The sequence below is a fragment of the Lissotriton helveticus genome, chromosome 7 (genome assembly GCF_964261635.1).
Source record: "Lissotriton helveticus chromosome 7, aLisHel1.1, whole genome shotgun sequence".
In the NCBI taxonomy this organism is placed as follows: domain Eukaryota; kingdom Metazoa; phylum Chordata; class Amphibia; order Caudata; family Salamandridae; genus Lissotriton; species Lissotriton helveticus.
The window spans coordinates 32,089,688-32,116,494 of NC_136068.1; the positions used below are offsets into that span (position 1 = coordinate 32,089,688).

The window sequence follows — 26,807 nt, forward strand, 5'->3', positions numbered from 1 at the left end:
AAAACAAACATTTAAATTATGCAGAGCATAAAACAAATATGCATTTCAAAAAAAAAAAAAAAGTGCAAAGGGAATACTCATTACATCATCATACGGTATTCAAAAATATTTGACCAAAATGAAGCCTTTTGGTGTGCTTCCATATAACAAAGCAACCTCTCGGTAGCAATGTTAACAGGCGTAATGTTCCTAACAGTCTTAATTATTTCTAAACTGGCTAGGATTTAATCCTGCACGCCTACGCGTTTCGAGTTTGGGAGGGGTCTTCTCAAACTCTCTTCAGGGCCAAATGTATTCCATTCCCCTTTTGTTGACCTATTGATAAAAACACAAAAATTGAAGGTACTTATTACTGAAAGCTCCCCTCAACCTGCTCAACCTGCCTCTTTTGTACAACAGTAAAAATAGACGTACCTCTAGGGATTTGAGGTAATTCAAATCGTCCAGAAAAATCTTGCAATTCAATACGGTCTGTGCGGTACTCTAAAAAGATTTACACAAAATTTTATGAAACCTTGGAAGTTGAATAGACCTTTTAGTAATGAATTAAATGTGAAAACGGCGTGTAGTTCCTACCTGAATAACAGGTACAAGAGAAACCAATTTGGGCTGTAGTTCTCATATATGTAGATATCCGTTTAAAGCCTGGCGCGCTGTAAACAAATTGGGCGCATTACATATATTAAAAGCGGTTCATATTAAAGCTGTCCAGAGAATCATATATGTTAGAATCTTGACTTACTGGTAGCGCTTTCGCTGTTTCGAAGTTCAAGCGTCTCTTGGTTCACGGTGAACTCAGTAATTAATCAGGGTCCCTTCTTGGTAGTTTTCTCTATTTCCGCGGTTCTGTGTAAACAAACGCGGGTAATTGTTTAGAGGGCACATTGTGTGTTGTAAACGGTTGGACGCGTGCTGGCTATTATGTTAAAACAAAGCCGCGGTGAAGTTTAAAATGATTATGCTCGGCTGGCATTACCGAAAATAAGATATTTAATAAGAAAACACGCGCGGGACAGCGTGGCAGCTAGCTCTGCTGTTTCCAGTTTATCATACCTGTCAGCGCCGCAACCAGCGTCACTACCGCATTCCTTCACACAGTGAATGCGCGTCGGTTCTCTCAGAACCATGAAGGGACCCTCCTCATCAGGCTAAGCCAATCAGAGTGGGATTAGTTTTGTGGCGCCGCAATGGGGCATTATGGGACATGTAGTGAAACAAGCTCATTGTAAAATTCATGTCACCTGAATCTATCACCATTCCCGGGCTATGGGTCAAAGACCGCTGTGGTGCGGGGATTAAAGCCTAGACAGCTCACTCATTGAATTGAGGCCGGTGTTGATTGTATCAAACCGCATTATTAGATATGCCTCTTTACGCAACAAGGCTTGCTCTACGTTAGGCGATTTGTGTTGTGGATCCATTCCAGCCAGAACGGTCCATTTGAAATCAGTTTCCTTGTGGTTTGCGTTAGCAAAATGTTCAACCATTGGTGCATTTGGAACCTTTTTCTTAAGCCGTGAGCGATGTTGGGTTATCCGGACATTCACCTGTTGGCATGTTTTGCCTATATACAATTTATTACAAGTACACAGGATCCCGTAAATTACATTTTTACTCTTGCAGTTTGTGTGTAAACTGTGTCTCCATTTTGTGCCATTGTGGCAAAATTCATCTCCTTCTACAACACTGGCGCAGGCCACGCAAGTACCACATTTATGGTGGCCTGTGATGGGTTTGAGGTTCCATTTGGAAATTAGATCACTTTTGGGTTTTTGAATGAAACTATCGGCTCTTATGATTTGTTGGCCAACGCTCAAATTTTTCTTCATGGCAAAAATCGGTTTTTGTAGAGGGAAACCCATTCCCTCCAACAAATGCCAGTTGCGCAGAATAATCTGGCGAAACTTGTTCGTGTGTATTCCATATGTAGTGACACAAACGAGTTTGTCCAAGTCTTTCTTGGTTTTTGTTTTAAGGAGTTCTTCTCTCGGGGTGAAGCGTGCTCGTTTTTTGGAGTGTTTCAAAAGCTTTTTGGGGTAACCTCTTTTGCTTAGCTCATCACAAAAGATGTCAGCATTTTCACCCAGTGGCAGGAACCCTGTCCTTACAGCCACTTGGAGGAACACCTCCACTAAAGCCCTGAGCCCAGGCCTCTGCAACGACAACTGCTGCCGCTCTTCACCCCAATCCACGGTATGACCTTTCTCCTGCTGGCACTACCTTTTCTACTACAACACCAAAGCTCTGGCACCCACGGCAACCACCACCACGCCTACCCGGACCACCCCAGAACATCTCCAATGCCTTCCGCTCAATGCACGATCTCACTGCAAGCACGCCTCCGAAACTTGGAAGAAGATCACCTCCCTCTCTTCCTACAGCATCTTTCTCACTGAGACCTGGCTCAACCTCTCATCAATGCCCGAGATCGCCTCAGCCATGCCGGACAGCAACAAGATGGCACACAAAGACCATATCAACAAGAATGGAGGTGGACTTGCCATCATTCACAAGGAATCCATTCACTTGACCACCACCGCAGACTAAGTCACCCCGATCATGGACGCCTAATCTTCCAAGTAAAAACCGACAGAAAACCCAACAGAGGCACCCTTGCCTACAGACCTCCAGGACCTCTCCCCAGCTTCTGCAACACCATTCTCAATTTCATCACTCGGCTCGCCGTCAACTCCCAAAACTACATCTTCCTTGGCAACCTCAATTTTTACCACGAAGACCCCATCGATACCAACACCACCACCCTCCTTCAAGCAAGAGCAACATCAACTTCACCCAGCTGGTCATTAACCACACTCACATCACAGGACACGCACTAGACCCAATTTCTGTGGCCAGTGACAGAATCAAGTACAGCCATGTCACCAAGCTCACCTGGACCAACCATGCCATCCACCATCTAAGGATCCCCAGCACCAACCCCAAGCAAAGCTGCACGTCACACTGCAGCTGGAACAAGATCTCATAAAGCCAATGTATAGATGCCCTCAACACCTCCCTCCCTTACACCACAACAAACCTAGAACAAGCGTTCAAGAACTTTTCTGCCTGGATCACCGACTGTGCTGACAGAGTTGCCCCCAGCAAACCCGCTAAGCTGAAAAGGTCCTCCAAGCCAGCCAGTTGGAACACAACAGAACTTAGAACTATGAAGTGCACCTGCATATGACTCAAAAGGAGATGGCACAGCAGCATGGAGCCAATGGACCGAACAACATTCAAAACTGCCCTTAACCAATACCACCAACTCCTAAAAAAGATTAAATTAGGCGCCCGGCTGACCACATCGAAGCAAACTCCAACAACAGAAAGGAACTCTTCAACATCGTCAGAGTTCTCGATCCCCTCAGCCACCAAAAATGTCATCACCCATTCACAGGAACTCGGCGACTTCCTGGCAGACTTCTTTCATGACAAGATCTCCACCATCTATAGGAGTTTTGAATTCCAACCCACCGACCTCCTCAGCCATTTCGCCCCCAGGAATGAGGAACACAACCATCTGCTCACCGCTTGGGACCAGCTCACCATGCAAGACACCACAGCTATCATGACCTCCATCCATTTAGGAGCACATGGACCCCTGCCCCACCACATCTCCAACCTCGGGAGAAAGACAATCAGCAAGGAGCAAACTGCCATCTTCAACGTATCCATCACCATGGCCACATTTCCCAAAGAATGAAAGCATGCAGAAGTCAAGCCCGTACTCAAGAAATCATCCACTAACCTCAAAGAGCTCAAGATCTACTGCCCCATCTCTCTACTACCCTTTTCTGCCACAGTCCTTGAGAAGGTCATCAACCGGCAACTCACAGAACACTTGAAGAACAACAATCTTCTGGACACTTGGGATTCCGCACCAACCACAGAACTGAAACAGCCCTGATTGTAGCCATAGACGACATCAGATCCCTCCTCGACCAAGGAAAAATGACAACACTGATCCTCCTGGACCTCTCAGCAGTGTTTAACACAGTATCACACCACACCCTATTTAAAAGGCTTCACAACATTAGAATCCAATGAGACGCCCTCAAGTGGATCACCTCCTTCCTTACAGGTAGACCCAAGAGAATCTGCCATCCGCCATTCATCTTAGAACCCAAGAACACCATTTGCGGTGTCCTTCAAAGTTCAAGACCAACATCATCAGATAGCATGGACTTAACATCATATCCTCTATCGACGACACCCAGCTCATCCTCTTACTATCAGATGACCCCTCCGCCATGCTGTCCAACTTCTGCATTTGCTTGATGAACATCGGCGATCGGATGAGAGACAACTGCCTACAACTCAACACAGACAAGACGGAAGTGCTGATCTCCAGGACCTCCACCCTCTGAAATGACAGCTGGTGACCCCCCTGATCTAGGACCCTCACCCACTCCAACCGACCACACCCATATCTCAGGCATCATCGTGGACAGTAAGCGCACCATGAAAAGATAGATCAAAACAGTTTCTTCCACTTGCTTCCTCACCTTTCACATGCCTCACAGTATTTTCAAGTGGCTCGCCATCGACACCAGATGTGCTGTCACGCAAGCCCTGGTCACCACTCAACTGGACTACGGCAACGCACTCTATGTAGGAATCACATCACACCTCCTCAAAAGACTGCAAGATATACAGAACTCAGGGCCACATGCATCACACTAAGGAATTGCAATTCCTAAATTGCCATTTTTAAGGAATCTTGCGATTTCTACACGTTTCTTAATTGCGACTCGCAAATTGTGATTCGCAATTAAGGAATGGCTTGGCCGATAGGAATGAATGGGATTGCAGACGCAATTTGCGAGTTACAAAGATGTACTCCCAAATTGCGCATGAAATTTGAAGGGTGCAAGGGAGCCAAAAGACCACCCTGATGCACCCCCAAAAAAGGTAGGTATGCACTTGTGGTTCACAGACATGCCCAAAGGGCATGTGTGCGCAGCACAACGCACTATGAAAAATGCATTTATTTGCATTTTTCAAAGAAATTGCAAATTACCATCAACTTGCAGTTGATGGTAATTTGATGGTAATTTGCAAAAACGCAATTTGCAAATGCATGATGCATTGGGAATCACAATTTGCAATTCCCTCACTGCATTCGCAATTGAGGGAATCGCAAAAAATATGTGATTTCCTTAATTGCGAATTGCGAAAAAGGTACATGCATCTGAAAAGGCCATTTTGCAATCGCAAACAGCCGAATTTTGTGATTCGCACTGTTTACGATCGGAACATGGTTTGATGCATGTGCCCCTCAGTGGCCAAACTCATCCTAGACCTTCCTAACGGTCCCACATTGAGCCCCACTTCAAGAAGCTCCACTTGCTCCCCATTCAGAAGAGATGCTAGTTCAAGATGTGGATCCACAACTTCAAGGCCTCCACAACCAGGGACCAGCGTACATCAACCACTGACTGAACTTCCACCTTCCCTCGAGACACCTGCGCTCTAACTCCCTCTGCCTCACCCACACCCCCTGCATCTGCCACAACAACAGTGGAGGACGCTCTTTCTCCTACCTCACTGTGAAGTCCTGGAACGTCCTCCCACTTCACCTACAGACCTCATTCTCTCTGCTGGAATTCAGAAAAGGACTCAAGACCCGATTGTTCAACTAGGTCCCTACAGCAGGACTCTCAGCGCCTGGATACCCTCATGGGTGATTAGAAGTGTTATACACATCCAGTGGCTTATTTATGAGCCTCTTGCTCCATTGGTGCATCACGTTATGTGACTCACCAGTGGCTTAACTCTGCTGCGTGATATTTATAAGCACACGTAAAACCAACCTGCCTGGCTTTACGTGTGTTGATAAATATTGCCCCTTTTCACGCAACATGCTGCGTGTTAGGGGCCTGACATGGGTGTTGCTGGGGTGTTCCCACACAACACCCATGTCCACTGATGCATATCCAGATTTACGAGTAATGGTAAATCTAGAAATGCGTCAGAATGCTACACCACCCCCACGGAGTGGCGTAGCATGGCACAAGGAGGAGAAATGTTTTAATTTCTCCTCTGTTTTTTCCTCCTTCAATGCCTTCTGCATTCTACAGCACACATTAGAAGAGGAAGTCACCTCAATTGATTTCTTTTTTGCAGGAAGGTGCCCCTGTCTGCACAAAAACAATCTTCCCACGACGCAGGCATCCTTGCACCATGGTGCAAGGATGCCTGCTCCGGCGCATGGCAGCAGTTTGTGCGCCACTGCAGGGAAAAGCACAGAGATGCGCCATTTTGTTGTAAATATGTTGCATTCCTGTGCCTCGAAACTAACACAGCGTGGCACAGCAAAATAACATGCAGCACTGTGCTGTGTTAATTTCTCATAAATAGGGCCCTAGATTGATTGATTGATAATCTCTTGCTCATATATGTCCATTTAGTACACTCACTCTTCTATCCCAACCCCTAAGTCTTTATTGAGATGGCAATATTTGCCAGCACCCCTTCTCTAAAATTTGTTACACCACAGCGTGTGCTCAGACACAGTGTATATAATTCAGATACTCACCGGCTGCTTGTCTTCTGCTTCCTCCCACAGACAGCCTTTGCTCCACCGCCGGCTCCTGCTGGCGGACCACCCTGGGTGTGGCCTATAGAGTTCTCCTCGGTGCTGCAGTCATTGTGTCAGTGATGGCGGTTCATTGTGAGTGATGTCTGAAACAGAAGGACACAAACAAAGGTAAAGTTCCATAACATGGCCCTTAATTAATCTCTCTGTATATTATATAGTATATACTCTGCATATGTAACACAACAGTAATGCTGCAAAACAAACAAGATGATGGACGGAATGTTGCACAATGGCAAAACATTCCCCCACAGTCACAGATCTGGGTTTAATCCATTGTTATTTTGCTCACCGTGCCACCCCGGTTCAGACATGACCACATTCATGACCACATTCATTCCTATGGGCCTCCGGGCCCATAGGAATGAATGGGGAGGTATTCCTTAATTGTGAGTCACAATTTCTGATTTGTAATTAAGGAATATATAGGATTCGCAAAATTATTTGCAAATCCTACATATATAGCGTTTTGGGATTCTCAAATAGCGATTCACAAAAAATCGCTAATTGAGAATCACAAAAGTACATTAGGATACATATGACCCAAAGCTGGGGTCTCATCCACCCCACCCTTCCTTCGTCCCATTTCTACGGCCACCCTCTGCTTTGATAAATCGTGTATTCTGCTTGCTGACACCAGTCGAGATCAGAGATCCAGTTTGCTACTTCCGGAGGCCCAGGAGTTTAGCAATGTTATGTTTTGCAACCACTGAGGCTAATTTTATTCATAGTTTTTTGTAGGTTGGACACATCTGCTCATTCGATATCACCAGTAGGAACCATTTGGGGTCATTTAAAACCTCTGTCATAATTTTCCCAATATTTTGCACATATGTCTGCAGCACTGGGCATTCCAACAGCAAATGAAAGAAGGATCCCTCCTGCCCACTCCGCCCGTGGCACTGACTATTCCCAGGGTGTCCTAATTGGTGTAATATGGTTGAGGGATAATGTACCTTGTACCTTTTTAAAAATACCCTTATTGGGGTGCTCAAGCCCCCCACACGCCCCGGGGACCACCACCCCCCAGGGCTTTGTAAAATGTGGGAGGTGGGCTGCGCGCCCCCCCTCCTGGAGCCTTGTTGAGGCCCTGGGGACTGCCACCCCCCAGGGCTGGCTCCTGCAGTTTCTCGGGGTGCCCACCCCCGGGACACTGCCGTGGGAGCCTTGCTGATCCCACCCTGTCATTGCAAACTGCTTTGCTATTTGGAAGAGAGAGCAGGAAACCTGCTCTCTCTTTCAAGTAGCAAAGCAGATTGCTTTTCCACAGGGGGAGTAGCATATTAGCTGCTCCCCATGTGCACAAGCAATTCCGGCTCCCACAGAGCGTGGGGAGCTGACTGGGACTGTGGAGGGATTGGGGACCCCCTCCACGGCCCCCAACAGAGAGGGCCAGCCCCAGGGGATGGGATCCCCGGGGCTATAAGTGGCCCGCGAGGGGGGCCAGGTGGCCCCCCTCCTCAAAAAAATAAAAATAAAAAACAAAAGCCGGCCCCGGGGGGATGGGTCCCCAGGGCCATAAGTGGCCACAGGAGGGGGACAAGGCAGCCCCCCTCCAAAATAATAATACAACAAGAAAAAGGGCCATGCCCCGGGGAATGGGGTCACCGGGGCAAATTATGGCCTCGGGAGAGGGGCCACGCAGCACCCATCCCAATTTCTACCTTTAAAAAAAAAAATTGGGGGCAGTCCCTGGGGGATGGGGTCCCCAGGGCAAATAAATTAGCAAAAGAAGGGAAACTACACAGGTCCTCTTCTTAAAAAAAAATTTTTTAACGGGATTGCGCCTGAGGCCACGCCCCCTTCACGCCCTCCAGTGCGTTTGCAGATGGGGAACGTATTCCCCTTAAATACTGGGGGTCCCTGGGGGCCAACTAGCCCACCAGGAACCTCCAGTATGCTCCAGGGGGCTGCGTTGCAGAGAGGTGTTCTGAGGCCAAACCCCTTTTACACCTCACTGCCACGCAGCTCCTTGCTGCTTACTGGAGGTACCTGGTGGGCTACTTGGCCCCCAGGGGACCTCAGGATTTAAGGGGACTTAATCCCCCAACTTAAAAAGCACCACGGGCGCGTCTGCACAGTGGTGAAGGTAGGGGGCGGGGCCTGTGGTGATATGTGTGCAAATACGCGCTGTGGCGCGTTTTAATTTGGGGAATTCATTCCTCTCCAATCCTGAGGTCCCCTGGGGACCAACTAGCCCACCAGGTACCTCCACTAAGCGCCACAGAGCTGCCTTGCAGAGTGTTGTAAAAAGGGTCCTGGCCTCTTTAACTCAACTGTTATCAGGAGAGACCTCAGTGCTGCATCTTTGAGCCCGGTACTGATCCTGAAAGGTAATTCTAACCGTACTTACCAGTAACTTGAATTTCCTTCCATAGGATAACATTGACTAGTTTCACTTGGAAATTCTTTTAAGTGTGGAGTTTTGGAACTTACAAATATTCCTCTAAAATCAGCCAAACTACGAATGCCGATTTACTCACCTGTTATCAGGAGAGACCTCAGTGCTGCATCTTTGAGCCCAGTATTGATTCTGAAAAGTAATTCTAACCGTACTTACCAGTATCTAGAACTTCCTTCCATAGGATATCATTGCCTGCTTTTTGCTGAAAAAGTTTCTGTCGATTTTTGAAACTTACAAATATTCCTCTAAAATCAGCCGAACTACGAATTCCGATTTACTCACCTGTTATCAGGAGAGACCTCAGTGCTGCATCTTTGAGCCCACTACTGATCCTGAAAAGTAATTTTAACCGTACTTACCAGTAACTTGAATTTCCTTCCATAGGATATCATTGACTGGTTTCACTCGGAAATTCTTCTAAGTGTGGGGTTTTGGAACTTTAAAATATTCACCTAAAATCATCCGAACAACGGAATTCCGATATACTTACCTGTTATCAGGAGAGAACCTAGTGCTGCATCTTTTAGCCCAGCATTGACCCTGAAAAGTAAATCTAACCGTACTTACTAGTAACTTGTATTTCCTTCCGTAGGAATCCATTGTCTGGTTTTCACCAGAAAAGTTTCTAAGTGAAATAACTACAAATATTCCTTAAATATCGCCTGTATGACTTAAATGCATTCTTTCAACTGCTAACAGGAGATGCACCAGAGCTGGATACAGGATCTACCACTGAGTAAGAAAAAGTAAACATAACACTACTTACCTGCTACGTGAATTTCCTCACATAGGATAACATTGGTGATTCTATGTGAAAAAGTTTCTGTGTCAACTTTTAAAATTCAATAATATTCTTTAAAAATCACTACTTTAACCAAAATGCTTTTACTCAGTTGTTTACAGGAGATGTTGCAGGACTGAATCTAGGATCCAGTCCTGTGGGTAGAAAAGTAATCCATAAAGTAACTAATTGCATTTAACTAGAAATTCCCATTGAGGTCAATGTTGCATTGTGTTTGAAATTGTGTAGTCCATTGCAACAACTGTACTTAAAAGTCTATTTCCTAGTTGAAAAGTATTTAAACTAAAGTAATTCATTCTGAGAAAGAATATTTTGTAATGTAATGTATAATGTAATTATAATGTAATTTAAAAAATAAAATATCCGAAAATAAATAGTTAAAAAACGTTTCAGACATGTTATAGTTAGGAATTAGCATTTAAAAAACCTTTGAAATTCACTGAAAAAGCATAGGTTTCAGACATCTTATAGTTAGGAATTAGCATTTAAAAAACCTTAGAAATTCACAGAAAAAACATAGGTTTTAGGGGTGTTATAGTTAGCTGGACATTTCATTCCTACAAAACCTTTGAAATTCCTCCGTTATAGTTAGTTGTACTCACTATCGCGCTCCCAAATTCACTGCTGATGATGTCACATATTACATCATTCATGACATGGTCAGTGGCATCACTGATGACATCACTGATGACATCATCCACGTGACAACCTGATACATCTCATCATACACTAGTATAACCTTTCCACACTCATTATAAAATATGGAGTACCATATTTGAAACCATTGACACATCAATACAAGTTTCTAAAAACCCACTCAGTGATTCCTACACCTACACACACATCTAAACACTTACCTATAGGATTACTCATACATCCTAACAAAGATCAATAGAACACTATTAAATATACTTATACACCTACATTGACATTACACACCAGCACACATCCTATTCACTTATGCAGTCATCCTACTCACTTATGTTATGTTATGTTATGCGGATTTGTAAAGCGCACAGCTGAGCCAGCAAAGGGGCGTCCCAGCGCTGAAACCAGAATGGTACCGCTGAAGACAACAGAACAACTTATAACGAAGGGAACAAGAATGTTTTGATCGCTTTGCGAAAGGGCAAGTAAAGCTGGAGACTATGGATGGAGAGGGAATTCCAGAGCCGAGAAGTCAGCACTCGAAAGGAGCGGCCACCAGCACACGCCCTCCTCACCCTAGGGACAACCACCAGGTTCTGTCCCATAGAGCGGAGTTGACAGGAGGGAGTATAAAAAGAGTGCAAGTCAGACAAAATGCTGGGTGATGAGAAGTTGAGAATTTTGAAAGTGATTCAAAGGGGCTTAAATTTGATATGCCAGGCGACCGGAAGCCAATGGAGGCAATGGATAGCATTGGAGACAGAGCATTGCCTTGGCATGCCAAGGAGCACCCGGGCAGCGGCTTTCCGAACCCTTTGAAGTCTAACAATCTCGGTCTGATTAGCTCCGATGTAGAGGGAGCTAGCATAGTCCAGTCTGGACAGAATCAGAGCCTGGACAACAGCTTGCCTTACTGAGGGATCAAAGAAGCCCAAAAGGGGTTTAAGCCCCCGCAGCAGCACGAAACATGTCCCAGCCACCTTCTTAGTTTGAGTTCTAAAGTTAAGGACTGTGTCCAGCCAGACCCCCAGGTTCTTTACCGCCTGTTTGGGGGCGGGTGCCACCCCTAGAGCGGTGGGTCACCAATGCTCACACCACAACTCTGTGTCTCTCCCCACTAACAGAACCTCGAACTTACTAGTGTTGAGTTGTAAACAGTTGTCCGTCATCCACCCAGCGATAGCCTCGAGATCGCTGCGAAATTTGCAGGTGTCTTGAGTAACATCGTCGGTGAGAGTGACTACCAACTGGGTATCATCTGCATACAACACCACTGTAAACCCTCTGTTCTTAGTCACCGCTGCCAGGGGTTGCATATACAGATTGAACAAGGTGGGGCTCAAAGCGGAGCCCTGAGGAACCCAATGATTGACAGCACAGACTCTAGATGAAAAAGGAGGGGCGATCAGCTGGGAAGTCCGCCTAGACAAAAAGGAGGTGAACCAAGCCAGTGTGCCATCGGCTATGCCTGCCGCCTCCAAGCGCCTGAGCAAAATCTGATGGGAGATCGTATCGAACGCGGCACTGAGCTCTAGCAATATCAGTGCCGACGTGGGACCGGCATCCAGAGCCCATTTCAGGTGTTCAGTTACCCCCAGCAGAGCAGACTCCGTCCTGTGACCAGGGCGGAATCCATTCTGAGATGGGTCTAGAAGATTGTTAGCCTCCAGGTAATCCGTCAGAATGGCATTGACGTGGACCTCAGAGATTTTCGAAACCCAGGGCAGGAGGGAGATGGGACGGAAACTCTCCAACTTAGTGGCATCCAAATTGTTTTTTTTTTAATAGAGGAACCACTTTAGCGTGTTTCCAAGCGCAAGGCACAGTCGCTGTGGAAAGAGAGAGATTGATCACATGACACAACGGGGTGATGAGCAAAGGAAGGATTCTCAATGAAAATGCCGGCTTCAAGGGGTCCGACGGGGAACCAGACTTGACCTTCCTGCAAATTGCTGAGAGTTTCTCTTGAGAAATGGCGGGGAGAGTAGTCAGCGAACAAGAGGTGGGGGGCAGAGCCATGAGAACAGGAACTGGTGCAACCTGAGGGAAGGATTGGTAAATCTTCTCTACCTTCTCCACAAAAAAGAAGTCCAGGGCATCGCATTGATCATTAGATGACAACATAGTGGCAGTCGAGACAATAGGAGATTGCAAAACATTCAGTATTGAAAAAATACTTTTTGATGGATTGGTGCTGCACTTAACCTCCTCTGCATAATAAATAGCCCGTTCTACTTGAATAGATCCATGATATTGCTCAATAGCTGCACCATACAGCTTTTTCAGATTAGGGTCATAGTGCCTTCTCCATGCTCTCTCCAGCCTCTTACACTCTTTGCGCAAGGAAGCGAGCTTGGTGTTGTACCAGGGACTGGATCTGGTGCAACGCCCTTTGGTCCACTTTACTGGGACGAGTTGATCAAGCGCATCAGAAATCCAGAACCAACACAGATTTGTCAGCTCGATCACAGTCAGCTGTGAGACATGGTAGGGTAGAAGAGAGAAGCTCTTGAAAATGTACAGCATCAAGTTTGTGCCAAGGCCGTCTCAGTACAGGCTTAAGAGACATCCTGCTCGCCGGTGCCACACCAGAGAGTGTCATCACTTATGAAAACAATTGATCATACTTACATTTACTAAGCTACACACTTATAGAAACACCACTTTATTTATTCATATAGATAGTAACTCATACTTAGTGTGTTATAAAATCACTATTACAAGTATACAGTTTTCGATACAGTCACTCATACAATCACAGAGTCTTATGTATACATTTTTATATACAACAACTGTCACATACACTGGCTTTTATATTTCTAGTTTGTTGGACATATATCAATGAGAAATGTATTTAATCATCACCACACCCATAAAGAGATTCACTCACCCAAACAACTGTTTCCACATACAGTCTTAACCGCATATACCTACTAAATCAACTATTTATACATCTTTGGACAGTCACACCGCCCCACCCAACCACAATCCATTCTGAGATGGGTCTAGAAGATTGTTAGCCTCCAGGTAATCCGTCAGAATGGCATTGACGTGGACCTCAGAGATTTTCGAAACCCAGGGCAGGAGGGAGATGGGACGGAAACTCTCCAACTTAGTGGCATCCAAATTGTTTTTTTTTTAATAGAGGAACCACTTTAGCGTGTTTCCAAGCGCAAGGCACAGTCGCTGTGGAAAGAGAGAGATTGATCACATGACACAACGTGGTGATGAGCAAAGGAAGGATTCTCAATGAAAATGCCGGCTTCAAGGGGCTTCAAGAGAAATGTATTTAATCATCACCACACCCATAAAGAGATTCACTCACCCAAACAACTGTTTCCACATACAGTCTTAACCGCATATACCTACTAAATCAACTATTTATACATCTTTGGACAGTCACACCGCCCCACCCAACCACACACACATTCACTTCCCATACAAATACTCACTTAACTAATTAATAACGAATATAGACTTTCACATAGCTAGTAACCAACATATGCAGTAGTTTACACAACAAGAGATCGAGTGATACAGATATTCACACAGTTTAATCACTATTCCATATATTTATGGAGGAATTTCAATGGTTTTGTATGAATGAAATGTCCAGCTAATATATATATATTCACTGAAAAAACTTAGGTTTCACACATTTATAGTTAGGAGATATCATTTAAAAAACTTTTGAAATTCACTGAAAAACGATAGGTTTTAGGCGTGTTATAGTTAGCTGGTCATTTCACTCGTACAAAAAAATTGAAATTCCTCCGTTATAGTTAGTTGTACTAACTGTAACCCGCGTGCCTGCAATCCACTGCTGATGATAACATATATTACATAATTCATGACATGGTCAGTGACATCACTGATGACATCACTAAGAACTACCTACTCTGGCTAAAAAAAGAGCTAAACTTGTATGCTAGTGTGTGAAAGTTTCGATGAATGTATGTGTAGTGCACAATTGACTAAACTATTGCATTTGTGATGTGTGGTGAATGCATAAGTGCAGAATTATAAGGAAGTGCTGCAGCATGACACTGTAAACTGTTTAACTACAGCATGCTGTGGTACTTCCGAAGCACAGGGATGCAACATATGTATATAAATATGTTGCAGGTCTGTGCTTCCCTCTGCACAGCTGCTTAAACTGCAGCCATGTGGTGTCACAGGCACCCTTGCAACATGGTGCAAGGAAGCCCGTGTCATGCAGAGATTGTGTTTGTGCAGGAAGGGATACCTTCTTGCACAAAAACAATCAGTTAACGCGTTTTTCTCCTTCAATATATGCTATGCATTGTAGCATATATTGAAAGAGAAAACATGAGGAGAAGTGAAAAAAATTCTCCATTCACAAACATTACCAGATTTATGTTTTTTTTAATAAAACTGGATATATGTCTTGTTCTTTGGCTGTTCTGTGCAAACACGCACAGCAAAACCTATAGAACACCTTTTCAACGGAAAGTGCGGTGTATGTTGAGATTATCTTTACCTGGAAAACAAAGTATATAGAATGTCTTTTACTCACCTTGCAATTAAGAAAGAGAGGTAAAAGCTAGGCAAATTCTTATTATAGGAGTACTAACTGAGAACAAGATACATTTATAAGTACTTATGTTTTACGAAACTTATAGCACATATTTATATATGACTGAAGAGAAGGGATGGGGCCTACTGTCACATGTAAAAAAACACTTAGGGGTCGATTCCGATTCGGGAAAAACCGTTCCGAATAGCTGTTCGGAGCATTTTTCCTGTACGAATCGTACCCTGCAACGTCCCCCATACGTACGACAAAGTACGATTCGTACCAGGAGCCGTACTCCGTACGAGTCGTACAAGACACCGTACGACTCTAATCTCCGTACGATTCTCCCTCGGAACCCGCTGTACGCGACATCTGTACGTTTCGTGGCTGGTTTTTACGGCCCAGTAAGTACGATACGTGTCGGGTATGCACCGTACGACCCTTTTTCTATGGGAGCTGAAAACAGTCGTAAAAGCAGAGTTCACGCCGAAACAGGTACGGAACGGCCCCCCCGGGTACGGTGCGTACCCCCATGATCGCAGGGGTACGCACCGTACCTCTGCGATCATGGGGTGTACGAGCCGTACCCCCATTGTACGATCGGTGTGCGAGCCGTACCCCCATTGTACGATCGGTGTACGAGCCGTACCCCCATTGTACAATCGGTGTACGAGCCGTACCCCATGTACGATGGGGGTACGGCTCGTACACCGATCATACATGGGGTACGGCTCGTACACCGATCGTACAATGGGGGTACGGCTCGTACACCGATCGTACAATGGGGGTACGGCTCGTACACCGATCGTACAATGGGGGTACGGCTCATACACCGATCGTACATGGGGTACGGCCCCCATGCACGGCTCATACACCGATCGTACATGGGGTGCGGCTCGTACACCGATCATACAATGGGGGTATGGCTCGTACACCCCATGACGCAGGGGTACGGTGTGTACCCCTGCGATCATGGGGTGTACGGACCGTACGGTGTGTATGTGTTTGTGTGCTTTTCCGTGCGGCTCGCCCTTACCTGACGTGGACCGTACGAATCGCGTCCTCATACCCCGGTCCGGATCGTACTCGTCGGGTCGTACGGCATGTGTACGAGTCGTACGGTATGTGTACGAGTCGTACGGGTCACGGTTTCAGCCTTGCAATACGTACGGATCGCGACGATTCGGACGGATTCACGGAATACGGATCGTACTTCGCGACTCGGACGGACGGGTACGATTCGTACGGAGAGGGCTCCGGATACAAATCGTACGAACGGTTTTTTTCCCGAATCGGAATCGACCCCCTAGTGATGTGCTTTAAGTTAAATAGTTTTATTTCTTATAATTCTAAAAGTACCAGGACCTACAAGACAACCATATGTCTCTATTGTGTACCATACCATGTATCTTGTAGACAGGTGTTCTGAAACTGTCTCCTATTTGATACCTGTCTGCAATGGAATTCTCTGGCACAAATCTAGACCATCAATCTTCCATTTTTCAACAGTGAGAAAACATAGCCCCTTGTGCATTTTAAGACTTACTTAAACTTACCTCAGGAGTAATTACAACTAAAAAATGCTACACATTTTATTCAGTTGTTTTTTATAATGTAAAATATAGTAAATTCCGTATTTTAGAATTAGGATCTGTAAAAGAAAAGAAAAAATAGTTATAACATGTAATAATACATTTTTAATAGCACAGCATCATTTTGACATTTTACAAAGTAATTTCTTTGCTTTTTTTGCTGCTCTCAGAATTATTGAATTTCACTACAAACAGTGATTTCAATCGTACTCATCACATAACACCTGGCAACAAAACAAAACAATCAATTAGATTTTTTTAAAAACAACAACAATCTATCCACAGTAACATAACGGATAATACAAATCACACATATATAAAATGGTTACTGCTAAGAAAATTTTATAACTTAAATTTATAAACAATGTAAATGTCGTAGGTTAAAATTATACACCGAGACAATGTGCAACAAAAAGTCCATAATTCAAAGAAATACCTTTCCTTGAGACCAAAATGTATTTTTTCAGTCAATTTTATGTAAATTGTCCAATGGTAATCCTATTAAATCATAATAATAAAATCCTCAGAGGCTGAATTATCTTCCTAAAACTTTGGCCTTAAAAATCTTAGGTAAGAATTTGGTCATTCGAAAGGCAAACGTTGTTTGAAAACCAACTCAGCATCATTACAAAGAGTCCAGCCTTTGTTACTTTTTAGATAAGCAGTGTAATGTCCAGATGTTGTTGAAGGACCATTGTGGAAAATTATTGCTACTGCTACAAAAGTCCTTCCTGATATTGATAGTTGAGTAGCTACAAAATGTTTTATTAAAGTCTCCAATTTTCTTCCCTCGGCTGTACAACGTTGCATCATTAAAATTATATATTGTCCATGTCTTTGTACAAATAATGTTGATAACAATTTCTGATTTGCATTGGCTACACTCCATGTTTTGATTTGCAGCTTTAACTAATTTACTGAAAGACACTGATTTACAGTCCGGTAATATCAAATATAGAAATCTTTTAGTGTCTACATTAGTGCTACATGTATACATACAATTTTCACATTGATGTTCCCATTTATAACAAAGGCCAAAAAGATTCTCTATATCTACACCTTCATTTTCCAATACAGTAAGCATATACATTAGAAATTCCTGAGCATCTTGTTGGATACTTTGCGTAAATTGTGTAGAACCAGAACATACATCCAAAAGATTATGAACATCAGAAACGGTTTGTATTTTACCCATATCAGTTCTTAATTTTTCATACACAGAATGCAACAAGCAACAAAAAATTGTTTCCCGATTCTCCATAATTTGCTGTTGCAAAGCTTCAAGAAAAAAAAAAACATTCACGACTACATTAGCATAGCAGTTGACACAGAACTATTTTCAAACTGATAACCAACAATCTCTTCAACAATGTCCTTTTTCTTTTTGCTTGCAATTACATTATCTTGTTTTTTTCCCTTCTGTACACCTTCAGTACAGATATTCTCATACCTTCATTTTCGACCAACCACACGCTTTTCAAATACAGGATATTGACCTAAATTGGGCGCATATGTTCTTCTTAACCTATTATACTCTTTGCCACAGTTTGCATCTGCAGTAATCTTTGTATCATCAAAATCAATCAAAAACAAACCAGATAATGTTCTAACTCGCTACAAAGCAACATATGCCATAACCTCTTTAAAAACAGTATTTCTAATGTTCACCAAAGCACTGTCAACACTTAAAACATTGAGATTTATGAATAGTCACTACATATGCCAAAGAAACTGGAAACTGTTTTCTACGGACATATAAATCTTTAACAAGCAAAAAACGAACTGAACAATGACCAATTTGTTTAACTTCTTCAATCTGATCAAATTAAATTTTTAGGAACTCAATAGCATTCTTATTCTGATCATTAACAAAATCCACAACTTTACTCATTGCTCCATTAACTAAACCTTTTTCTACGTCCAAATTACACCTTAAAACGATTCGACAGTGTTTACATGCATATAGATTCTTTTCTAAACCAGCAGTTTTAGATATTGATTTTTCTAGAGAATCCAATTTTGTCTTCAATTTTTCAGTCAAAATAATAGTGATTCCTTCATGCTCTATTTTATCGATGGCTTCCATTTTTATTATTTCTCCATTTTCCAGTTTCAAAAGTTCTTCATTGAATATACAACACTCACGCAGAGTTGGCATTAAGCAGATTACAGATTTGTTTTCTGCAATTTTCATGTATATTTTCTCAGGAACTTTTTTCATTTGGAAACAAATTGGAAAGTAATCGACTCTGCAAAGCTTGTTTGCCATGTTCAGTCAGTTGTCCAATTCTTATATCTTGGAGAATAGTTCCATAATCAACATCATTTGCCTGTCGCATATTTGTAATGAGTACTTTATATTCAAAATTTGACCAAATGTTGACGTTTCCAACACTACCCAGAGACTTTCTGGTGTCTTCATGCGCAAGTGTTTTAAATACTGTTTGTCCTTTTACAGGAGTCAGTTGCAGGAGATCTCCAAAAACTATGACATGTTTTCCTCCAAATAACACGTCATACGCTGTTTTAGAATGTGCTGCATTCTTAAATGCACAAAGGCAAGCATTAAGTTGAGACCATGCTTACCTCATCAATAATGAGAAGTTTCATTTTCATCAAGACTCTTGAAACTTCACAACAAGCTTCTCCAGATAGCTTGTGGTATTCCAATTTGTTTTCATGCTCCACAGGTAGCATTAGTAAACGATGTAATGTAATTCCTTTGATGTTGTGTGCTGCCAACCCAGTTGGAGCAGTGACAACAAAAGACAAATGCCGCGGACGCACTTGAGGAAGGCAGACACCACTCATTCGGTGAGAGGAGGCCTGGGAAAGGGCTCGTTTTTTAAAAAGTAAAAAGCAAAAGTCTATTTTTAAATCCACCCTACAAGCTTGTGTTTTCACTGTGTTTTCACTGTCCTACCTGTTCATAGCTCCCCGGTCCACCGCCAATCGTTTGGTTTGTGTGGAGAGACAAGATCCGGGCTCCAGGAAGGGATTAACGACTTCTGGGCCAGACGACCAATCAGCTGCCTGCAGCTGTCAGTCCACAAAGCTTAAAAACCGATGCCTATCAAGACGTGCAGAGGACGTGCTTGAGTATGGCAGACACCACTCATTCGGTGAGAGGAATGCCTGGGAAAGGGCTCGCTCTGTTTTGTAAAAAAGTAAAAAGCAAAAGTCTATTTTTAAATTCACCCTACAAACTTGTGTTTGCACTGTGTTTTCACTGTCCTACCTGTTCCAAGCTCCCAGGTCCACCGCCAATCGTTTGGTTTGTGTGGAGGGACGCGGGGCGAGATCTGGGCTCCAGGAAGTGATTAACGACTTCTGGGCCAGACGACCAATCAGCTGCCTGCAGCTGTCAGTCCACACAGCTTAAAAACCGATGCCTATCAAGACGCGCAGTGGACGAGCTTGAGGAAGGCAGACACCACTCATTCGGTGAGAGGAGCGCCTGGGAAAGGGCTCGCTCTATTACTTTTAAAAAAGTAAAAAGCAAAAGTCTATTTTAAATTCACCCTACAAGCTTATGTTTGCACTGTGTTTTCTCTGTCCTACCTATTCCAAGCTCCCCGTTCCACCGCCAATCGTTTGGATTGTGTGGAGGGACGAGATCTGGGCTCCAGGAAGTGATTAAAGACTTCCGAGCCAGACGACCAATCAGCTGCCTGCAGCTGTCAGTCCACACAGCTTAAAAACAGATGCCTATAAAGACCCGCAGTGGACGCGCGCAGCGGGCGTGCTGAAGGTGCTCCAAAGGCAAGCCCGTCTGCCCCCTTTCCCGGCCGAACAGGGCCAGGGGCCACGACCCCTGTTCATTTCTCCACCCAGGTCAGGAGATACAGCCCTAACTCTTTGCACAAACTAAGAGGAAAAGTCCCAACCCTATGCCTTACCACATGTAACCCATATAGATCACCACTTAGTCTGCCCACACTGTGGATTCCAGCCCCTCCCCGACGAAATGTACACAGCGAAGGATGTACCTTCTAAACTGCAGATCTCTCTCTAAACACACCACCGAGATCTCCCTGCTCTTAGAAGAACAAATTCCAGATGCCCTGTTTCTAACCGAAACCTGGCTCCACTCCGAATCAGAACCTGACATCATCCAGGCTCTACCTAGATGATACCAAATTCTGCGAGAAGACCGATCAACGGGTAGAGGAGGGGGCTTAGCAATAATCTACAAAGAATGCTATAGCTGCCGCAGCTCCCCTTATCCAATACCAAATTGCGAAAGTTTCTTCTTCTCCCTTGAATTCTCCCCCACTAGCACCTTCTCCGGGATGCTTGTTTACCGCCCACCCGGGATTCTAGGACAATTCCTCAACTCCCTGCCCTCCTCCATAGCCAACCTAGCATGTATTTCCTCAAATTTCACTGTCCTAGATTTTACCTTCCACTTTGATGACACCTCAGACCATAATGCCCCAGAAATAACCTCCAGTCTCGCCGCTCTACAACTCCAACAACTAGTGCTGAAACCTACTCACTCTAAGGGCCACCTTTTTTATATCCCATTTTCACCAGTTGCCCAGACCTTCTAGTGGGAAATCCATCCTCCCTGCCATGTACGGACCACTTTTTGATTCCCGTCTCCTGGAGCTCCCCACATTCACACCGTGCCCCCACTATAGTCACCCGGAGGGAACGCAACTGGTCCAAACTTCCCCAAGCGGAAAGGGCAGCAACCTTAGACTCCTCCAGATCACCCTGCAACTCTGACCCCATCTTAGCCAATGAAAATTTCAACAGATGGATCTCAAATTCTTTAGATGCTGTCCTTCCCTCAAAACCCATTGAACTGAAGCGCACCACTAAGACTGCCCCCTGGTACTCCCAGGATCTACGTGAAAAGAAACGCCATTGTAAAAAACTGGAGAGGAACTGGCTGTAGCATCGTGCTACAAAGAACCACAGACACAGGTTCTTATATTTCAGGAGCTTTATTATCTGCAATCTGTCTCAACCCTGTCCCTACTCTAACTGCCTCTCCCTCGTCGGTCTCCTCCTCGTTCTGTCCACCCCCTGAGCTCCACCCACAACCACTAGCCTGCTAACTTCACAACATCTCCCCCCTTTGTTACAAAACAAATAAACACACTGACTTCTTAGTCCATTTCTTCAATAAGTCTTTTGGGTGGACGTATGTCACGATGAGGTCGTGGTGACCTGATTCTCGGATTAGTGTCACTCCATGTCTCATTGATTGGACCAGTGTTCTCACAACTGACTGAATGTGGTTCTTCCGAACAGGGAGTGTCCATTTCACTCGGTAGGGTTCCGGTGGTGTCGCGTGGCAACTTCTTGAAGTGCGAGATATTTCTCGTGATTTGTCGCTGCTCTGATTCTGCAGTCAACATAGTCCCTTTCTTTTTCGTGATCAGCAACGGTTCATCCTTGAACAGGCAGTCGGTCTTTTTCTGCTGCTCTTGCTTGACAAGCACACGGTCTCCTTTATGTAACGAGAGTGACCTCGCATTTCTCCGGTGATCTGCATATGACTTCATTTTGTCTTTTCTGCGCTGGTCTGTTTTCATCATTTCTTGATGATCTTGAGTGGATGACAATGATGGTCGTAAGGCCCCTTCCCACGTTGGAATACGATTCCTCATGGGACGTCCCAGCATGAGTGTTGCCGGGCATTGCCCCGTGGTTGCGTGAGGAGTTGTCCGGTAAGCTCGGAGGACCTCGTTGAGGGCGACTTGTAAATCCTTTCCTTCCGCTGTCGCATGTTGAAAAGTCTTTTTGAGCGTGGCCATGAATCTTTCAATTGTTCCATTAGCCTGTGGCCAGAGGGGTGTAATCTTGCGATGATGAAAATCTAGATGTTTCGCAAATGCTGCAAAGTCTTTTCCATTAAATGGGGGTCCGTTGTCCGTCTTTACCTTTGAGGGAACTCCCCAGGCCGCAAAGACTTCGTCCAGTACCTTGAGAGTACTCGCGGCATTTGTAGACGGTACAAAGTATGCAATGGGATATCGAGAATGCTCATCAATGATGGCCAGCACATATTTGCCCGATGCTAGGGGTCCATAGAAATCAATAGCAATTTCTTGCCACACCCCAGGTGGTAGAGGGGTCATGTGCAGTGGTGCTGGAGGGTCACTTTTGCTTGTGAGCTGACAGAGGTGACAGTCCTTCAAGGTGGCTTCTACCATTTGGTCGAGATATGGGAACCACACTCGCTCTCTTAATGCACGTTTGGTTGACACAATACCCCGATGTCCTTCATGGGCAAGGGCAACCACTCCTTGTCTCAGTTGAGTGGGAATCACGCTTCGCTGGTCTCGCAGCAGTATGCCATCAGTGGTGGCTGACAGCTCACTGCACACGTGCTGGAAAGCCTGCATTTCTTGTTTAATGATAGGATCAGTCTCTTCATCCTGAGAATCATGCCTCCACCTATTGTGTCGAATCCTGCGCAGGACCTTCTGCAGGATGACATCTTGTGCTGTGCTCTCTCGGATGGTGTCCATTGGGATAGCGGGAGGAAGAGCTTGGTCAGTCACAAAATGTATGTACTCTTCCGCAATGGACGATTTAGAGACTGATGATGTAGCTGGGTGTCTGGACATATAGTCAGCCGGGTTTTCTGACTTCCCCGGCCTGTAGATGATGGTGAACGTGTACTCCTGTAGCCTTAGGCCCCACCTTTCGATCCTTGGGGGCATCTTGGATCGTGGGTTTCCGTAAATGGTGACAAGAGCTTGGTGATCTGTGATTAAAGTAAAGTGTTTACCATATATGAAAACATGAAAATGTTCACATGCCCACACTACGGCAAGACTTTCTTTCTCGGGCTGCGAGTATGCCCGCTCCGGGTCAGTCAAGCTACGACTCGCATATGCAATGATTCGACGTGGATCTGAGTCATTGTCATATTGTGCCAAGATGGCACCAAGCCCGACAGGGCTGGCATCCACAGTTATTTCAGTCTTTCTTTGTGGGTTAAAATATGACAGGTGATCCGCAGATCCCACCGCCTTCTTGATCTCCTTGAATGATTTCTCGCATTGGGGAGTCCACTCAAACGGCTGCCTTGCTTGGTCAATAGACGGAGGGGATGGCTGATTGTTGCGTAGTCCCTGATATAGCGAGCACAATAACTGGCCATTCCAAGAAATGACCTGAGCTCACTGACGTCCTGGGGACTCTTGGTGTTGTTCAGGGTCCCAATCTTGTCGGGATCAGGTTTCATGCCAGCGCCTGAGAAGATATGACCAAGGAATTTCAGTGTGTCCTGGTGGAATTCGCACTTCTCTCTGTTTAGAGTCAGATTTGCTTCCAGTAGTGCGTGGCAGACACGATTGAGAGCGATATCATGCTCTCGTAGATCAGAACCATAGACAAGGATGTCATCACTATAGTTGAATGTGTTGGGAATGTTCTGAATGACCTGCCGAATGGCTTCTTGGAATATTTTGGCTGCTGAGGAAACTCCAAAACTGAGTCTCTTATATCTGAACAACCCCAGATGGGTTGCGAACGTGGTGATGTATCTTGACTTTGCCTCTAATTCTAGCTGGTGGTACCCCTTATTTAAGTCCAACTTGGAAAATACCTTTGCCCCGTTTAGAGCCGAGATCATATTGCTCAAATGTGGTCCCGGATGTCGTTCTCTTTCGATTGCAGTGTTGGGCAGGCGCATGTCCACACAGAGTCTGACTTTGTTGGCCGTGCCCTTTTTGGGAACGATAACTACTGGGGACACCCACGGTGTTGGACCCTCGGTGCGCTCGATGATATCAGCGGCTAGCAAATCCTGGAGTTCTTCCTCCACAGCGGTTTGGAGATGGACCGGTACCCGTCGAGGGTGTTGAGCGACGGGTCTGACCTGTTCATTAATATGCAATCGCACTTGGCAGTCTTTTAATTTGCCTAGTCCTTGAAATAGTCTGGGAAACTGACGGGTCACATCTTGGTTTCCGCTGACCTTGAAAAGGATTTCCACTAGGTGAAGGCGTTCAGCTGTCGGGAGGCTCAGCAGACAGTCCGCTTCTGGGCCTTTAATGACATGGATGACCGCTGGGATAGTTGTGTCCTCATGTTTAAGGGTCGTCGAGAACTTCCCGAGGCAGGGAAGTGGCTTCTTAGCCATCCATGTGAAGACTCTGACTGGTGCAAAGGTCAGAGGAGGACGCGGACTCATTCTTTCATATTCGGTGACTGGAATGTAGTTCAGGGATGCACCTGAGTCTAGTACAAACGTTGTATCATGATTGCCAACTTTGATGTCCAGCCGGGGATATGTCTTAAGCTGATCTGGATCTGCGGCTAAGTTCAGATATTCAATGGTATATGTTGAGTCTCGTGACTCTCGGCTGGAGTGTGACGACCCAGAAGACTGCTCCGTTTGTTCTTGGACAGCTCGTGCATGGTGTCTTCGGGCGCCGGATCGGTACATTCTCGGGGTACCTCTTCGTGAGTCAGGCTGAGCTGTCTTTGTGGCACCACTTCGTCTCTCCTTATTGTATTCTCCACACATCACTTCAAAATGATTCATTCGACCGCACTTCTGACATCTTTGACCCATGGCGGGGCAGCTGTCTACATGGGGGTAATCATACCCACAACGGTAACATTTCCTCACGGTCTCTGATCTCCTTTCTTTCTTCCACGACTCTCGCCGCTGATGTCTTGACTGCTCTTGACGGGATGACGGGCGTGACCTCCAGTGTCTGTCTCTCGAACTCCTTCGATTCTCACTCTTGGCGTGCACACGTCGCACTTGTTCGCGACTTCCTTTGTGCCCCGTTTCGATGTCGGCTGCATACTCTTCCGCTTGATCAAAGATTCGTGTCATCTCCTCTATATCGTCGAGGCTATGTTCTTTTCTCAATAATCGTCTCCTTAATTGGTCGGAGTGGCACCCATCAATTATTTGTGACTTTATTGCAGCATCTGTTGAGAAGTTATCAAATGCACAATGTTTGGCTAGTCTCCTCAGGCGCATCATGAAGGCGCTCATTGGTTCCTCCTTCCCTTGACGAGCCGAGTGGAATGTATGGCGTTCATAGTCGACGTTCTTTTTGTGAAGAAATCTTTTGTTTAATGCGTCACGCACTTTGTCATAGGTGTCTGCTTCCGTGGCAGGAAGGTCTTTGATTATTTTGACTATCTCCCGCCCCACCAAGTTGCGCAGGGCAATCAACTTCTTTTTGTCCACGATCACTTCTGACCCTTCGATCTAATCTTCAAATTCTTCTAACCATTCTTGCCATTTGGGACCCATGGTTCCCCCAGTGGTCACTTTGAGAGGTTCGGGTGCTCGCAGGTGCGACCCACCTGGAGCCTTAGGCTTAACATCGGCCAGTGGCTGCGGATTGCCATCATCATCGGACATCTTTGCAGTGCTTGTGTGTGTCTTTGTCACACTCACTTGTTCTCACCAATGTTTGATTATTCTCTGGTGCCAGTGCTTGTCTCTTTGCCAATGCTTGTTTCTTTTCTGTTGCCAATGCTTGTTTCTTTTGCCAATGCTTGTTTCTTTTCTGTTGCCAATGCTTGTTTCTTTTGCCAATGCTTGTTTATTTCCTGTCGCCAATGCTTGTTTCTTTGCCAATGCTTGTTTATTTTCTGTCGCCAATGCTTGTTTCTTTGCCAATGCTTGTTTATTTCTGTGGCCAATGCTTGTTTCTTTGTACAGTGCCTGACTTCAAAATGGCCGCCGGTAGTTTGCACAGGGAAAGTGTCCCGAAAGTTGCCTGACTCAAAGATGGCCGCCGTGGTTATCTGCAGGCACTATTTTCTCTCTCTTCATTCGACCCTTTTTCTTCACCCAGGACTCACCGGCAGTCGTTTCCAGGAGCAGCACCCTCCAGATTCAGCTCCCTCCGGTCACCGCTACAGTCAGGTGAGGTTGGGGTGGGCTCCCGCCTTACTTTGCAGGGTCCTCGACGGTGACGTGCCAAGTCTCACGCATCCGGCGTGAGATTCTCCGACGTCGGAGCTCGCTCAGGCTCCAATTATTTCGCGCTCAGCAGCGCTCTGCAGCAGGCCTTCGTGGGGCGGTCCACCCCCGAATTCACTCTTCTCTGGCCACTGCAGTCGTCAGGCTGGGTTGGGGTAGGCTCCCAACTCACTTTCGGAGTTCCCGCTCTCCGGTGCCGATAGCGTGCCAAAGCTCACGCATCAGGCGGGGCTCGCACTTTCGGCGCGAAAACTTCTTCTTTCTCGAGCATTTCAGCGCTCGTGGTAGCGGCTCCCTCCTCGCTCCC

At 45.3% G+C, this 26,807-nt stretch overlaps 1 long non-coding RNA gene across 1 annotated transcript in view; it reads left to right on the plus strand.

The window, feature by feature from the left end:
• LOC144767958 (uncharacterized) overlaps nucleotides 1-26,807 on the plus strand; it is a 161,476-nt gene that overhangs the window by 110,060 nt on the left and 24,609 nt on the right. Inside the window, exon 4 of the long non-coding RNA XR_013598399.1 lies at nucleotides 6,569-6,709. This is a non-coding gene — a long non-coding RNA (uncharacterized LOC144767958). The remainder of the gene's footprint in view (nucleotides 1-6,568; nucleotides 6,710-26,807) is intronic.